Source organism: Micrasema longulum, unplaced genomic scaffold (assembly GCF_059751315.1).
Source record: "Micrasema longulum isolate JH-2025_06_02 unplaced genomic scaffold, ASM5975131v1 h1tg000952l, whole genome shotgun sequence".
Lineage (NCBI taxonomy): Eukaryota > Metazoa > Arthropoda > Insecta > Trichoptera > Brachycentridae > Micrasema > Micrasema longulum.
Genome location: NW_028278143.1, coordinates 181,078 through 199,327, shown reverse-complemented (window position 1 = coordinate 199,327; position 18,250 = coordinate 181,078). Strand labels below are relative to the sequence as shown.

General features: G+C 32.5%; 1 protein-coding gene and 1 long non-coding RNA gene across 2 annotated transcripts in view; one reads left to right on the top strand and one right to left on the bottom strand.

Annotated features, from left to right (window-relative positions):
• LOC148277950 (uncharacterized) overlaps positions 1-1,696 on the bottom strand; it is a 49,630-nt gene extending 47,934 nt beyond the window's left edge. The window contains exon 1 of the mRNA XM_088232133.1: positions 1,412-1,696. The gene's annotated coding sequence lies outside the window, so the exon portion shown is untranslated. The remainder of the gene's footprint in view (positions 1-1,411) is intronic.
• A 9,224-nt stretch (positions 1,697-10,920) lies between these two features.
• Positions 10,921-18,250, top strand: part of LOC148277948 (uncharacterized) — a 28,052-nt gene continuing 20,722 nt past the window's right edge. Inside the window, exon 1 of the long non-coding RNA XR_015823323.1 lies at positions 10,921-11,500. This is a non-coding gene — a long non-coding RNA (uncharacterized LOC148277948). The remainder of the gene's footprint in view (positions 11,501-18,250) is intronic.

The window sequence follows — 18,250 nt, the reverse complement described above, 5'->3', positions numbered from 1 at the left end:
TTTAAAAACAATTCATAAAATACTAATAAAACAATAAACAAAATATGCATCGAAACAAAACTACCACTGTAATTCATCAAAATTTAATGTAAAAAAATTATATATCAATATAAAAACTAATTTTGCATACACTACTTAAACCTAAACAATCCAGCGTCAAAAATGTCGATCTGTGGAAAGTACATCTAAGCCTGGTGGTCTTAAATGGCAGAATTAAATAATAAATAAATAGAAAAACAATATTTCGATTTGTCTGAAAACGTCAAATACCTTTGTATTTGAACAATATTACTTTGGGCATTGACATTTTTCACGTCTGTGAGGGAGTATTTCGTTACAAGATTCTATTACTTTTTTTTAACATATTCTCTGGATATTATGTAAACTTATGTGTTATTTTTATATATTCCTAATTTTACCTTTTAATTTCCATTATTTTCATATGTATGAATTTAAATACATATTTCATTTTATAATGTAGGTACATGGTGAATGAATAAATAAAATTATAAAATTAATTAAAGTGAAAATAGTCTAATAAAAATTTTAAAAACTCGATATTTGCGCAGTGTATGGTGAAGATGCTTTTTTTATTGACTTATTTGTTGTAAAATGATGAGAAATAATACTTTATTGACGGTGTCCTGTTGTTTTCTTCATTTGGAAAAAACGGACACCCAAAACAAAAAAAATATATGAAATCGTAGATAAAGTAAATTAAACATCAATGTATTATGTCAAAATGTTTGTAGACAAGGCTCTCTGTAGCGATCCAAACTGAAAGTATTCCAACAAATAGGGAAAAATTTTTGAGAAGGGAATGTGGAAGTCTAGGCATTTATAGGGTTTATGGCATTCATTATTCCGCATGTTTTCATATAACATCCGCATTTCCTCATCTCTTTCATCTATTAAACCAGCCAATTTACAAGTTTATCAAATTACCGTAATGAACATAGGCTATTGTGATTCAAGAAATACAGTTTTTGCTGCCATTCATGTTTGCAATATGGTCATAAGGATGAATGACAATATTCGAAAAAAGCTCTTCATATAATTTGCCAAACACACATAAAAACGGGAGTCAAAGACGTTAAATTAAATGAAAAATTTTAAATTTCGTAAATTTAAAAATTTAAAAGAGTAACTCGTTTACTGTCAAAAAAACATTTTTTTTTTGTATGAGTGAAACTGATAGGAGGACCCTCGGTCTTTAGAACGGTTTCGGGTATGTGAAGGAATAAACTTTCACTATTAAACCAGACAAAGACAGGTCATAAGCCTTATAAATGCCTAGATTTCCACATTCCCTCATCAAAAATGTTTTCTCTGTTACAAAAAATATTCCAACGGAGATCTAGCCTTTTTACAAACATTTGGACGTACAAAAATCATTATTTTAAAAACTCACTTATTAATTGAGTCCGATCATTGCAGGCCACCAAAAGATTTCACACCACTCGTTTCTTCGAATTATTTCTTCTCTAAAACATATACACTTAACTTTGAGCTTAATTTAATTCCGCAAAATTAAAATGTTATTTGTACAAAAACTTGAAATGTTTTCAAGATGAAAACAACACAACTGTTTTGTTTTTCAATGACTTTTTTATGGATAAATATTTTTTATTGAACGTGACAAGGTTAGTAAGAAACCGTTGGCGGTTGTTACTGTGATGAAGTATTGATGTTGACTGGCGTATGTAAAGTAGTTAATATTCCTAGTGATTGGTTTTTTATTGTGTGTTGCAGCTGTCAAGCCATTGACAACAACTTAAAAAGAAGCCTCACAATCTTGGAATGTTTTATGCTTTCCGGAGAACTTATTTTAGAACCTACGTTTGCTATGAAAATCCATTTATTTATATACAGAAATACTTTCAGTTTGTAGCTTTAATTTGATTTATTTTTTTTTATTTTTTTTTATTTGGGAAATCAACAGTTCTACATACATATTTTTAGTAAACAAACAGATATAGTGTATAAACTCAGAACTAATAACAGATTTCCACATAGTATACAAAGTAAGTAAAGAAAATATATTACATATCAAATAAAAACATACAATTTATACATATAAAAATGTTATTTTCATGTACTCAATAATCAAAGATTTTTTAATATTTATTTTAAGAACATTAAGTTACTGTAAATTGGGCGGGATAAGGACAAAAATGCTCGAAGAGAGGATAAGGAGGAGAGGGGAGATGTACATATTTATTATTATAATGTCTACTAAGTTACATAATACATTTTTAGTGTAAATTTTAAATCTGACAGAGTGATGTTTGTGTAATCTATATTTTCAAATTTTGTATTGTACATTGAAAAAGTCCTACGAAAAAAAGCATTTTTAACATACGATGTTGTACTCATTGGTACATGAAACAGGTGGTACCGTCTACAAATCATGGCTGGCACATGTATTATTATTAAACCAAGCAGCTCTGTACAGTCAACCATTCCTGTCATAATTTTGTAAAGCAGTAGTTAGTCCGCACACACTCTGCGGTATTGTAGAGAAATGATTCCATGTAAGGTGGAGGCAGTGAGAGTAGATACATAAGAAATACCGGTTTTGTATTTAAGGTACTTTATAAATTTGTTTGGAATATTTTCTATTCTACTTATATATATGGCATACTGGGGATTCCATATCTGAGAGGCGTATTCCAAATGGCTTCTGACAAATGTATAATATAATGAAATAAGGGCCTTTGGATTGTGAAGTGTTTACTCATTCGAATTATGAAACCTAACATGCTCAATGCTTTGGAGGTAATTTTATTGATATGCGATTCAAAAAGTAGTTTTGAGTCTAAAACAATCCCAAGATCTACTTAGATGTTTCAAAAATAAGCACAGTTCTTAGTTTGCACAGAACAGACGCCGCGCCGGTTGGTTACACGGTCAACTGTGAAACTGGCGTCGCGGGTTCGATTCCGAAAGAAAAAAAAACATGAAAGATTTTTTTCTCAACTGATCAATGTGTTGTGGTGTATTTTCCATAACTTCTTTCCACATTCTCTTTTTCCCACCTTCTGAGAAGTCTTAAAAATAGAAACTTATAAATACTTTATATAAAGCTAAACTGGCAGTGCACAACGCAGTTTTAGTCCCAACACTTATGTATGGAAGAGAAAAACATGGAACTGGCAGAGGAAGGATGAAAGCCAAGTGAACGCGGTTGAAATGTGATCTCTTCAACGAATGTGTGGGAAATCAATGTATCACAGGGTTACGAATGATGAAATCAGGCGAGAGTGTAAATCTGAGTCAAGTATAAATGATAAGATTGAGAAAAGGTCTCTGAGATGGTTTAGTCATGTAGAACGAATGGACGACGAAACAATGGTAAAACAAGTATTTATGGCGAACGGTAACGTGAACGGAGGACGACCAAGGAAGACGTGGCATGATCGGATGAACCAAAATCTTAAGTGTGGTCATGTCAAAAGCAGACAGAATCAAAGGGCATGTATGACAAGATGCATGAATGTGGAAGGAGCTAGAAATATATGCCAGGGGTGCTATTCTGAACCACTCTCGTGGCACGAAAAAACAGTTTTTCTCGTAAACACGAGATAATACGGAGCGTTTGGAATACCAGTCTAGGATAGACGAGTGTGGAAATGGGAAATGGCGTGATGGTAGTAGTATAAGTATTAGTAAATTTATTTTTCAAATGTCCCTTGGGTCTAAATGTACTACTATAATAAAATAATTTGTAATTTTTATTTACGAAGGTATTTTTATTAAGGTACATGTTTTGTAACATAATAACTTATATAAATGCATATATTAAATTTTATAGTTTTTATATTTTTAAATAATGTCACCTCACTAGGAAGTCCGTGCCGAATGATATGTTGGACATATTTATTATTTGTTTTTATTGCATTAAACACATTTTAGTATAATCTGATTACTTAATTTTTTAAGAAAATTCTGTACTATATTTTGAATAATCCCACATCGCCTTTTAATTTGAAAGAGTTCTTTCAACCTCTATCACAACACGGGCTATCACTTTGCTCTAGTAACGAGAGAACCCTTTTAATACGCCTCCACGCTCTAATTTTCTTGCCTCTTCATTCACAGTAGTAGCTGCTATTATAAGATTCTGCACAATTACTTGGAACATGTCAAATTTTCCCAAACTGAACGGTTTGGGTAGGTAGCAAGAAATTGCCTTACGGCAAAATGCCCGCCCTTACATGTATTAATAAATATTGTATATGTATACAAAGTGTTAAAAAAATAAAAAAGATTACATGCCGTCTAAATAAACTCTCGAATACTGGAAACGTATGGAGCAAATAATAAAGAATTATCACCACTGCCTTCAAAGTCAATACTTAATACTGACTTTTGGTTTGGATCTCTTCTAATTACAAGACTCGTTCTTCTTCTTTTTCTTCAGCCTTATTCTCTCCACTGCTGGATAAAGGCCTCTTCTAAACGTCTTTATTCGTTCCTATCACCCGCTTTCATCATCCACGTTTTACCGGCAATGGAGGCAATGTCGTCGACCCACCTTTTCTGTGGCGTTCCAACACTTCTTTTGTTTGCCCATGGTCTCCACTTTATTATTCTAGGTGTCCACCTGCCATCATTTTGTCTCGCCAAGTGTCCTGCCCACTGCCATTTAAATTTCGCTGCAAGATCCATGATATCTACGACTCCGGTTCGACGCCTTATTTCTTCATTTCTTATTATGTCTCTTAGCATCTGTATTTCCATGGATCGTTGCGTGCATTTTAATTTCTGGCTACTTTTTTGTATTATAGACGACCTTATTTCCTTCAACCTTTCTTGGAATGGAATCATCTCCCATTCACCATTAAGAATGTTACCACAGTATCTCTGTTTAAATCACGTCTGAAGAAACATCTCCAGTCTCTTCCTTAATCTCTCCTTCTTTCCTGTTTCCTCTTTTTTACTTTTTACCATTGAGTAATGGTATTGATTTGATATAATTTTTCATAAAAACATTTCTTTCTATTTTTATATACGTATCTTAAGCTTTTTTTTCTTATAAATATCTTTTATTATATTAGTTGGTTGAAATAAATAACCATTTGGGAATAAGCCCGCCAATGTACAATTAATATTATGTACAAAAAGTTTAATAAATAATTAAAAAAGAATGTAAAAGATTTATTCCACAAAGCAAACAGTTGGAATGTAGAGCCTGTGATGGCTGTCTGACTAAGGCCGAGGAGAAAACGAAAGGGATAAAAAACAGCCTTTGTACTTTTTTTTTACAAAATATTGACCTTACCTTATTTTAAAAAGTTGTTTCATTACAAACTTTGAGAAGAGTGTCGTGTTAAATCTGTTATTTAAAAAACACATAACACATAGTATTCAAGTACCTAATATTTCTATTAGCAATTCAAATTCACTTAATTTTATTTCCTTTCGTGACGTATTTGTGTATAACAAACTCATATTTTATTATCATTTTATAAAATATTTTTTCACTGTTTTGACCATAGAATTAATAATAGTCCAGAAACCGCATACGCACATCAAACAAAAGGCGACAAAACTACTCATAAATGGTATACGTTTTGACCCATTGCTTTCTTTGTAGACGTCGCTCACTACGCAACTCCTGATTTGAATTAAACTATGCCGTGTTGTGTCCTTTTATAGTGTAGAAATACTGCTAGGATCTTAAAGAAACAGGATGCAAACACATTTCACGTGTAATTAGCAAATGAATGGGTATATAGCAAATGCATTACTTAAAAATTTAATTATTTTTCCATCTATCAGATTGTCGAAGAAACAAAATGAACATTTCGTTAGTGTTGCCAGGGTACTATTTTTTTTACCCTACTTTGCTCATCTAATGAGGGAACTAATGAAAATTGGATCTCGGATTAAACAACTCTATGGTGGACATTTGACCGACATTATCTTTAAAACATCAAATATTGTTTGATGAAATATTAAATGAATACATGATATAAAAATATTCGTTTAATGTAAAATAAAACTTGTTTTATATTTTATGTTTACAGTTCATTAATTCAATTACTCTTATTAAATGACCCTTTACTTATCTACTATGTTGTGTCAATTAATATTTCCGCGAGCATAATAAAATTTTAGAGAAATTTACGGATGGATTTTTTTTTTACCTTACATTTGTGTTATAAGAAGGAAAAGAGAATAGATTGAGGAAAAGAAAGGGGTCATAAATAACGAATGGAGGACGAAAGAATGGTAAAACAAGTATATATGACAAAAGTAAACGGTAACGTGAGACGAGGACGACCAAGGAGACGTGGCATGATCAGATAAATCAAAATCTCAAGTCTGGTCATATCAAAAGCAGATAGAACCGAAGGGCATGTATGACAAGATGTATCAACGTGGAAGAAGCTAGGAGTATAAGCCAGGATAGACGTGTTTGGCGGACCATTTTGTCTGCCTACCCCTACGGGGAAATGGCGTGATGACAGTAGTAGTAGTAGTAGTAGTAGTAGTAAGGAGATATATTTTTTCAGGCGTAAGTTAAATAGCGATATTGTAAAATCATATTTGATAGTGGATGGGAATTGAATGTCGATCCACAGTAGAGCGGCATGGACACTATATGAGTTAGAGAAGAAAGAAGAGAAGTAAGAGAGTGATAGTCTCTCCGCTGTCTAATTTTGAGCCATTTTAGTTGCCCACGACTATCAGTAATGTGGTCATATTTCCTAATACCAAAAATATACATATGTGTGTATTTTGAAGTCGTTCAAGTTTATCGAGTTGCTTACAGCTTAAATAAGTCTTAGAAACATCAGCGTAATCTGTAAATGCGTAAATGGTTAGTAGTAATGTTTGTACGGGCGAGCGTTTGGTATTAATGGGTAAGAATTTCTGCAACCTTTTAAGTGAGTGTGGACGTAGACTGAAAAATATTTTGTGGCTTTATTCACTAAGTATCGTTAATATTTAGAATCGGATCAAATACTTTCATAATCAACTATTATGATCGTCTAGAGTACTTTCATATCTTTAGTTTAGAATTCTGAAGGATTTTGGCTGGTTTGATATTCTTGCACAAATTAATATCTAACTGTATAGATGCCCATGATATCCTTGCTCAGATAAACCTTAATGTACCTCGCCGTAACTTGCGTACCAATCCTGTCTTTGCTGTGAGAAATTATAAAACTAACATAGGATTCTTTTCCCCTCTGCCAAGGATCCTCAGAAAAGTGAAAGAAATCTCACTAAATGGTACTGTTGATGTGTTCCTACAGCAAAAGCAGGCATTTAAGAAGCAAGCGGTGTTGTCTCTCCTGACTCGCGATGTCAAACTTGCCATACCCGTCTAGATTATGCCATATGCATACCTTTTGTTAATTAAACACTTTGTTAATTTAAGTAGATTTTAAGAATTTTAAGATTAAGTATTACATATTAATGCCAATTTATTAGGGCTTACTTAAGCCTGTTGATTGGCTTAAAAAAAATATGAACTCAGTTGTCTCGTTCTTTCATGTCTTCCTTCCCAGGAATCGAACCCAGGACCTTAATAATGGTAGGCAAACAGGCTAACCACTACACTAGGAGGAGGACTTATGGGCTCTTGATTTTTTTAAAATGATTTTTACCTGAGAGTAGCTATCCATTCAAAAACATTCGTTCAGGTTTTTGGTTTTATTTCACATACAAAACAGTATTCTCAATTCGCCTGAAAAATGAGCCAAATCCTTAATCATAATATTATTATAACATATCTAGTTGTGTTGTTGCAGGGTTGACTAAATTATTTGTTTAAAAGGTGGTTTTACACTGCAATTTTTCACTGGCACCTGAAACGTAAGACTGATCAACTTACCCTCATGTATTTTTTAAATATTTTAAATGTGAGTTGCATCATTCTTTCACCTCGCTTGTAATGTACAAGGTTTATATTTACTTCAAAGGGATAGTTATTTATTTGTTTACTTCAAAAAAAATAAATTATTAAATTAAATTAAATTTACTTCAATGAAAAACTTTGTTTAGTTATTTAGTTGATATATTATGTAAGGATTGGGTGGAAGGTTTCGGCTGTGGCCTGTTTCAGGAGCCTCTCCGCATTTGCTCTAGTGACGAGGAAACCACACAAACCTCGTCAGGAGAAGGCGAACTATTGTAATTCGTCAACAGATCTTCTGATTCACTTGAAGAGTGTCCGGCATTTGGTGTCCTACGATCATTGATACCTTTATTGCCTTTACTATATCTATCATGTATAATGTTACCTCTCTTGACAAGTCCTTATGACTAATTACTACATGAACATCGTGCAAATCCTCATTTAGACTTTTGCATTGCGTCTCTAGTTGCATTCTCTGCAGTCTAAAAAAGTGACAAAGCATCAATAGATGGGATACATCTTGGAGAGTAACATCATCGCATGGGCAAGTGTTGATCTCAGATATCTTGAATCTGTGTAAATAGTTCATAAATCCGCCATGTCCTGTGAGGATTTGTGTAAGTTCGTATCCTGCACGCTGCAGTTTCCTGAATTCAAAAGCATGGTAAATAGATGGAATACCCTCATATATGACAGATGATACGCTGCATCTGTGTACCAACGGAGCGTCCTATTCACCACTAGATGCGTGTGGGAGTAGAAGGGATCAGGGCCGCATGTTTAAAATAAATAATTGTGAACATATTATTCTTTTCGGAGAGAAAACTTAATTTAACTTTGTGGATAAAATTGAAAATAAATGTTAACTTCCCATTGTAATCGGAGCCCAGACCTATTTTAATAAAGAGTAAAGACCAAGAAAATTAAGTTAACAATGTTTGATTATGTCCAAATGCTTGCAGACTGGCTGGATTTCCTCCCTAGGGAGTTGTTCATATTTAAATTCATTTCAACAGAGAGGGAAAAATTTTTGAGAAGGGAATATGGAAGTCTAGGCATTTACAGGGCTTGACCTGTCATTGGCTGGTTTAAGTGGCCACTTTACACACTGTGTAACATTCACCATTCTGCCCATGTTTGAACATCCACATTTCCTCAACTCTTCCATCTGTTGACTTTTGTGAAGTAAAAGAGCTGAAACCTTTATCACGTGGGTGAGATTCATCCGGCTGAACCAAATCACCTACTAGGCAACGCCTGAAAACAATTTTTCAATTTTTATACTCCTTCTTTTACCAGGTTTGATTATGTCCAAATGCTTGCAGACTGGCTGGATTTCCTCCCTAGGGAGTATATATAAATTCATTTCAACAGAGAGGGAAAAATTTTTGAGAAGGGAATATGGAAGTCTAGGTATTCAAACATGGGCAGAATGGTGAATGTTACACAGTGTGTAAAGTGGCCACTTAAACCAGCCAATGACAGGTCATAAGCCCTGTAAATGCCTAGACTTCCATATTCCCTTCTCAAAATTTTTTCCCTCTCTGTTGAAATGAATTTAAAATTAAGTTAAACAAAATGAAAAATTAGGAACTCCCAAATTAGAATACAGGCAAAATTTTACACTTTTTTGGGTGGTTCAGCTTTTTCTCATTTCCCCTACATGTTGAGTGCGGTTCAAGTTTCCCTGAATACCCCTAAGTTTTATAAATTTATGAATCAAAATGGCCCATTCCACATGTATTGTCCCAATCCATACTTATAATTTTCTTTCCTCGTTTTATTTATTTAGTTTCTACTCGCAGGTATTTTTTTTGTAAAAAGAAATAGAATGGAGATCAGTCAACCTCATGGTGTACTGGTTAGTGCGTTTACCTGCCATCAAATAAGTAAAATAATTTTAAAAATTAATTATGATACGATAAAAATCAATCCACCCTATGTCGTTTTATCGTGCCGGTGTAATTTTACTGTGGTGTAAATGTCAAGTGTCTCGCATTACCGAGAAAATGATTGCTTCACTGCATTGTTCTATCAGACAATTATGATCGTTTATGAACGATTTATGCGCCGGTTTTTTCTTTAATTGGCCTTTAAGTGAGAATGAATTTATCTGCAGCTGATGGTGCGAACATCAAATGCAATTTAACTTGATTAAGCTAGCAAGAATTCAAGAAGCAAGCGATGTTATCACTCCAGGGCTCCGATTACAACGGAAAATTAACAGAGTTATCTTCGACTGTCTGTAAAGTAAAATCGACATTTGTGTACGAAAATGAGAATATTTGCATGAATATTTAAAGTATCTTCATCGGTAACCTATAATTAAACATGTTCAAAAGAAAAAAATGAATACATATTTTGCTTTTCATACAGAAAACTAAATTTTACTTTATAGATAAAATTGAAGATACATGTTAACGTCTCATGGTAATCGGAGCCCTGGCTTAAAGATAACACACTTGTAATGTCTGCCTAGACCTTGCCATGACCATGCCTACTGTACTTTTAAATGGTTTCTAAGATTATTATGATACTGTAAATATTGCTTAGGTTAAGTTAAATCATTACACCATTAATGCCAATCCATTATTGTCCATTCCATACTTCCATTGTCCTTAATGACATTTAGTTAATACTATCACTATAAAATCGCTATTTAGAAATGGATAATGGAGATAGGATGCGCACGGATAGATTCACTGTTCAAACCATATTAAATCATGTTTAGTAAGGAAGTACATTAAACTATTTTATTTTTACAAATGATTTTTATTGTAATTAAAAAAAAAATAAAACAAAAATATTGCAAGAATCGACGAATACTGACAGAAGGATGGAACCGGTTTCATAACATGATTTTTTGGTTGGCTTTGAATACTTTTATTTTTCAGAAGGTAAATCAGAAAAAAAAATCCTGCGAAGGAGTATTAAATTAGTGCTGTACTTGCGTTGCATCTATGCACACTTAAATAAAAATGAAATTTTCTAACATATAGATCTTTTTAAATCTTTATTTTTTAAAAATAAATATGTACATGGTAAACACAATTGGACAAATTATTATTGAGATGATATGCGGTGGCAGAGCAGAGGAAACGCAATCTGTCTTATTATTATTGATTTTTTATTTTATTCATACAAACGTATTCCCGTATTTTCTCCCTGGATTATGGCACTAGAGCAACGATTTTTTACACACTGTAAATTTTTATCATATTACGCTTGTTTACATATTTTTTGAATTTATTCATTTTTATTTATTTATTTATTCATACAAAGATACATATTACAAAAAAAATAACGTATTCCTAATTCGATGAGGCCTAGAGTCCTGTGTTGAGTTGGGATACAACATACTCGCGCTCAGCATCCGTACCGGCTGTGCGTGGATTATACGTAGTTTCTCTCTCCAATCGTAGCTTAAAATTCGAAATTAAATTGTTAACTGTTAAACAAACATTGCGTTAGTGTTTATAAGTGGTCGATGTGTAGACAAAAAGTGGAAAAAGAAGACTATTCATTTTAAAGCATTATTTTGCGCTTTATTCTTACTAAAATATGTCACAAGTAGTGAATAACGGAAACTTTTAAACAATAGTGCGCCTACTTTAAAATCATAAAAAAGTATATGAACCCATTAAAATCATATTATCAGTATTAATTTGTGATGCGAATGTACCAAGACCAACTATCTGAAATACTGCCTCCCAAGATAAATTACAACAGTGCTACTAAAAGTGAACTTATTGATAAATACTCAATAGACTGAAAATATTCTTTCCAATATACTCGTACATACAAAATGATACGTCAATCCTCAAACCACTCTCATACACACGTTTGTCTAATAATCATGTAAAAAATAAATAAAATTGAGCGGGAATTTCATACTCATTATAAAACGAAATAATACAGGATAAAATAGATACAAAGTCGTTGGCACATTAGGCCTCTTTCCCACCTCCGGCAATTACACGTGGACCGGACCATCTTCTAGGAATTTAGCAAACAACATGTGTTTGCACTTGTGCGACAGTGACTAGTGACTACCCAAAATCTACGAAAGCTACCCTTCGGATATTTTTATCTGTTATGTTATCATCGAACACTTTACAAATTTACTATTATGCTCAATGTTTGTTTTTGTAAATTTATTGATAATTTTAAGTGGCCAGAATTTCACTCGTCCATGCACTTTGTAGCTGCAAGACAATGAGGAATTTCAGTGGTTTTTTTCAAATGTTTTATTCGTTAATAGACTGTTAAACTAAGTCAATTTTTTTTTTTTTAATTTTTACATATCGTATTATCGGCGCTACGATTTTTTAAAGTTTTGTATTTCTGAAATAACTTCGAGTGTGACGTCAGAGGTTCATTTCCGCTTATTCCCATTCAGTTCTTCCTATTGGTCCAGAAGCGACAAGCAGACCGGAAATCTTTCATAGCTCTCAGATCATAGGTTGATTCACATGAACCAGTGACGTCATTTAAAGTAGTGCGTTTTTATCAAAATATTTTTTATTATTTTTTCTGTACATTTTGAAGAAACTTTGCCTTACAATTTAATGCTCTAATTTTTACCCCGCATAAGAAAACATTTTTTGTATCCAATTTCCCGTAGGGCTGAAGTTCCTCATTAGTAATCTAGCTTTTATAGGTAAATGTTTTCAAATATCCAAATTTAGTAAATTAGGTTCCAGAATTACAACCGTCCATGCGCTCAGTAGCTGCAAGACTTGTTGTAATCTAATATTCTAATTTTTATAAATTTGTTTTTTATTGATTTTTTTTAAATATCACTAAATCTCTAAACTTTATTGTCAAATAAAAAATAAAAAATGTAAATAGGGGCTAGATTTCTTATTGTCTATGCGCTCTGTAGCTGCAAGACGTGCAGTAATCAAGCTCCTGTATATCATAATTGGAAACGAGGAACAAAAATCCCAACCGTCCATGCGCTCTGTAGCTGCAAGACGTGGTGGGATATTTATTTGATGATTGAGATGATTTTCACAAAAAATATCCAAATATATATACTGGATAGTGGAAGCATGCATATTATCAAAGAATACTAAAAATAAAAATTATCACATGAACATAAATTTTAATTAACATCTGGACAATATTCTTAATATAGTATAGTTTATGTTTATTTAATTATATTTTTTTAATAAATTGTTTTTTTTTTTTTTACATTTTTTTTGCACCACAACAGGCCAGGAGGCCTAATTACAGTGGTGAATTACATCACAGAGCACCCAGGCTTGATAAAAATCACATTTTAATTTTTGTGTTCTCACCGGGAATCGAACCCGGAACTTCCCGTGCGTGAGTTAAGCGTCTTGACCACTACATCACGGAGGCCGCCTTATGGGAACTAGGGCCACACCAATACCCACAAAAGCGCCCAGTTTTGTTTGCCATCTTCGGACGTAAAACTTAGATTTTGCCGATTTTAGCTAGGCAAAAAAAGTCAGGCTTGCGGTTATCTTTTACCTATTCATTAAATTTCTCAATCTCCGTATTTTGAGTTTAATGAACACCCTATCTCAAATTGATCTAAATCGACAAAATTCATGGAACGCGTGTAATTATTTTGCAATATTTTGTTTATTCAACTAAATTAGTTTAATTCTGGAGAAATCTTTTAAATTTGCTTTAAATATCATTTAGAAGAAAGACAGGAATTCGCTCCAAAACAAACGAACCAGCCAAAAGCCAGCTAACTTAAAGGGAAACTTTTCTGTGTCCATTACCAACATTATCAGAAAAAAAAGAAACGTACATCACTAATTTAAAAAAAAACTCGCAGCTTTTCAATTTACGTAAGTACCCACGTGAGTAAATATATTAAATTTTGTGTTTATTTGAACACCCAGGCTTATGTTAAATTATGTAAATTTATTTAAAATAAATTTCCTTAAACGGTGATTTGGAATATAAATATATTTATTCGGTTATAAAAGATAAGTGCTGCCATCTAACGGATCAATATAAAATGAATTGTTCGCATTTACAAGTAATCACGACCATCTTTTTTAGATAGCAAATATTTTGAAATTATCTTTATTTCACAGTATTTTAATTTTTGGCTACGTGTAACAGGTGATAGGGATCTGATACTAAGTGAAGGGGTCAACGCTGTTCACTGTAGGCAAAAAAGGTCCATAACCCTTTGCCAGAATCGTGGAAAGACCTCCCGTCTTTGCGTTGTCAAGTTGCGGAAGGTGTTGACCTCGCTCTTTCATGGCATTGGTCGTAGGGAGTCAGAAAGGTTAATGCATGCCGCGGATTGGAGATTCTTACTGGATGTCGAAAATAAAATATGAAAATAAGGAATAATTAAAATATATATATATATATATACAGATGGAAATCATGAAGTTTCGCATTATAAATAAATTGACTATGTTTAATGAATGTATGTATGTGTATGCGCATGGGTGTATGTACGTGTATGTGTATGTACATGTGTATATATGTGTTTATATATATGTGTATATATGTGTATGTGTGTAGTGTATGTATATGTATCAAAATGTGTTTACGAGTAAGTTTATATTTTATTAGTCTGTGCTCTCTATTAATATGTTAAATATTATCATATATTAGAATGTAATTGCCTAGCTTGGAACGGGGTATGTACCCTTGTTAGCTGGGAAAAGTGAACGTAAAATTGTATTTTTGATAAAAGGTGTAAAATAAATGATAAAAATGATTATTTTCGAATTTTAAATGGCTAAAAACTGTATAAGCAATAAAAAAATAATAAATGTAACAAATCTACGCTGTCAATATTTCAACAGAGAAGGAGATTTCGGGAAGGATTTTTTTGTAAATACAGAAAAATGAATATTTGCGTTCTTAGGATTTACCCAAATATTAAAATTTTGGGGGCATTTTCAGCGAGTTGAAATAACTCATAATTGGAAAATGGGAATCAAGTTGGAGTAGAGTGAGGTTCGAACTCGGACTTCTGATCCGCGAGTCCGCAACACTAGCCACGGGATCACAACCCTATTCAGTATGGAAGTCTAAGAGTTTACAAGGATGGCATATATTTATAAATTATAAAATATTACTTTATTCACAATTTCACATCATAATATTTTTTATCTTTATAGCAGTTGAAATATTTTTGATTAGTTCATTCTAGAAACCAACAAAATCACCATTACAATAAACCAGAATTGAATCTTGCAGAATTCGCATCTATTGTCCTTAAAATGTAAAACGATTAGAATGACAGTTGTCAGAAAAACTGACGACATAACTTTGTAGTAACGTCTAAGGAGTGATTTATATTGACACACGAAAAATCATTCGTATTTGGTAAGTTAATTTATTTTTTCAATACAATTCTTGACATATAAATCAACATAAATATTTAAAATCAGTATAATAAAATAAATAGAACAACTTTGTTTTTAACCACTAATTTTTATTTTTCACCGACCGGTTTCAAAACAAACAAGCTTCTTTAGTTAATTAGTTACGCAAACCTTGACAAAGAAGCTTGTTTGCTTTGAAACCGGTCGGTGAAAAATAAAAATTGGTGGTTAAAAACAAAGTTTTTTTATTTATTTTATTATAATGAATAACCACAAAGTTAGTCCTTCAAATATAAACTTTATATTTAAAATCAGCTTTAAAACTTTAAAAAAATATAAATAAACCTAATTATTAACGACGTTCTTACAAGGTCATATCATTTTTCAAAAACGTTAGAGATGGACAAATTGATCAATGTAAATTGATCGAATAAAAAAAAGTTCGTTCGATAATGTTTGCGAAAAAAGTATAAATGTCTTATTTTTGGTGAATATATGTCTTAACACACTATAATAGGCTTGTTTTTGCGTTTCCGAAAATCAATTTTCGGAAACAGAATTTCATGTTCGCATGAAAAAACTGATCAAATCAATTTGATCGGTACATGGTCAGTGATCAGTAATTTCACTTCACTATTGATTTGAGTTCGACAGCTGTCATTCTAATCATTTTACATTTTAAGGACTAAACACACCTGCAACAAAGATTTCGATATAGGCATTTAAATTACTGTTGATTAAATAATCTCTCTCTCAATTTGATATTTTTTTTACCAAATCTGGCCATAAAATATTTTTTACTGGTTTGACTATTACTCACTTAACCGACATTTTGAATCGCATTTCAGCGTTCCACATTAATGATGTAATTTGTGTAACCTTATGTACATAGGAATTGTACCGTGCCACAGTATAATATAACTTATACATCTAAACAGTTGAAGTGCATTGTCGAAATTATGTCACTCATGGGTTCAGGATCACAATATCACACTGTGACCCTCATACATTATTCTGATTTTCTGTGTACTCTATATTTTGCCTACTTTATTTAATGATGGATCGGTTGAGTTTCTAAGATGCCATTTTTTGGCGGTGTTATTTGATGATATATCTTTGCAACCCATTTATACTATTACTACTACTACCATCACGACATTTCCCCGTTGGGTAGGCAGATAAGATGGATCGCCACAGATGTCTATCGTGACATACATTTCTAGCTTTTTTCACATTTATACATCTTGTCATACATGTCCTTTGATTGTTTCTGATTTTCGCACGACCAGACCTTTGATATTTGTTTGTCTGACCAGGCCACGTCTTTCTAGGAATTCTTAGTCCTACGTTATCATTAAAAAACCAGTAAAAAAAGCAGTGAAAAAAATATTCTCACATCTCACAACATCTTCGAGATTTGCATTGGTTAAAAAGCCCAGAGGTAATAAAATACAAGCTTTGCTGGACAGTATTCAAATCCCTGCATGAAATGGCTCCAAAATATCTATCGGACCTTTGTATTAGGGAAAATACATGTCTAAGAAAATCTACTCTTAGGTCAGCATTTGATTCAGCAAGAGGAAAACTTGTCGAAATCCAGCGCTCCCTAAATACGCCCGGCCCCTCTGCCTGGAAACAATTGCCTTCAAACTTACGAATCATCGACAGTCCCAGTCAGTTCAGATCCCAACTAAAATCTCACTTGCTTGGACTATAATACCCTCAATTTTAAATCAGGAAATATAATATATCACTCTAGTTTAGTTAGAATGTAAGTTTAGGTATACAATTATAAAGCACCCTTGAGGTGATTTTTTACAAAAATGGCCATATATAAATCAGCCAAACATGATTATTATTCTCGTCATATTTATTTGTTTGACCATATTTTCATCATCCATTCGTTCTACATAAGCAAACCATCTCAGTGACCCTTTCTTGATCTTATCAATTATACCAGTCTCAGATTTGCAATCTCGCCTGATTTCATCACTCGTAACCCTGGCATACAATGATTTACCGCACATTCATTTAATATACCGCATGTCAACCGCGTTCACTCTCCTTTCATCTCTCTTCTGCCAATTCCAGGTTCCAATTTCATACATGAGTGTTACGACTAAAACCCCGTTGTGCTCTGCCAGTCAAGCTTCGATTGACATTTTTATTGTTAATTACTGTGCCGAGTGCGCCAATTTTATTTTGTTGCCCGCATTCACTCTCCTTTCAACATGTTATTATACTCTTCCATCTCTTGAAAACATGCTTCGGATACACAAATACTTATTCTTGTTCGAGACATTCATTATTCACATTTATTATTCACTCAGTAACTTCACTTCACCTTTCAAATACCATTAATTTTGATAGCTTTCGTTCATCGCCAATTCTCTCTCCAGGCATCCATCATACATTCTAGAAACTAATTGTTGCACATCCTCCTTGCTACTTGCTAAAAGAAATGCATCGTCAGAGTACAACGAACAGCTTACCCAAAAAATTTCCATTTTCGCTCCAATACTGCGGTATTTCATACAATAATTGAGGGCCGTTTTAACAAAACGAAATGTCTACAAAATGTAAATTTTTCAGGAGAAGGGTTTTTCGTGTTAAAAATAAAACCATTATGATTTCTAAAAAAATAAAAACCAAATTTTATAGATATATAAAATCCTTACACATTTACTAAAAATCAATAATGTAGAATCAGTAGAATTATTGATAAAAATGTTCTAAATTTAATATCTACATATTTTTGCGATAGGAATGCATGGAATATAAATTTATGTTGGGAATTAAATTTATTTTCTTCTGCGTGAAATCATTTTAAACTGATTATTTGTAAAATAATACATCTACTGACATATCTAATTACCTATGTAAATATAAACATTTAGGTATTTACCTATTATATATTTTTTACATACATAATAGCACAAATAAAATGATAGCAAAATATATTTCAAATAATATTATTTTTTTATTATTATACACCAGGCCAGAAGTTTCTTCACATTTTCTTTTTTCTCGGCCGAAATTATGT